Consider the following 368-nt stretch of genomic DNA (forward strand, 5'->3'; position numbering starts at 1 on the left):
TTTTTTTTTTTTTTTTTTTTTTTTTTTGCTGCTTCACAAATTTGCAAATTTGCTGTCATCCTTGAGCAGGATCCTTGCTAATTTATCTTTGTATTATTCCAATTTTAGTATATGTGCTGCCCAAGGGACCACAGGAATTCCCTACTATCTTGATGATAATGCTTCGCCCTAGGGAAAAACAACTTTAGTTTGACAATAGCTAGACCTCCCTTAATCTGTAAATCCTCTTTAACATATGGAAATCCCTTTAAGAAACTTCCTCATGAGGGGCACCAGGGTGGCTCAGTTGTTTACTCATCTGACTTCACCTTAGGCCATGATCTCACAGTTGGTGAGTTCAAGGCCTGCTTTGGGCTGTTTGCTGACAG

General features: G+C 39.1%; 1 pseudogene; it reads right to left on the reverse strand.

The window, feature by feature from the left end:
• Positions 1 to 35: 35 nt before the first annotated feature.
• Positions 36 to 132, reverse strand: LOC144229187 (U6 spliceosomal RNA; annotated as a pseudogene).
• Positions 133 to 368: the final 236 nt, after the last annotated feature.

This window comes from Crocuta crocuta, unplaced genomic scaffold (assembly GCF_008692635.1).
Source record: "Crocuta crocuta isolate KB4526 unplaced genomic scaffold, BGI_CrCroc_1.0 scaffold233, whole genome shotgun sequence".
NCBI lineage: Eukaryota > Metazoa > Chordata > Mammalia > Carnivora > Hyaenidae > Crocuta > Crocuta crocuta.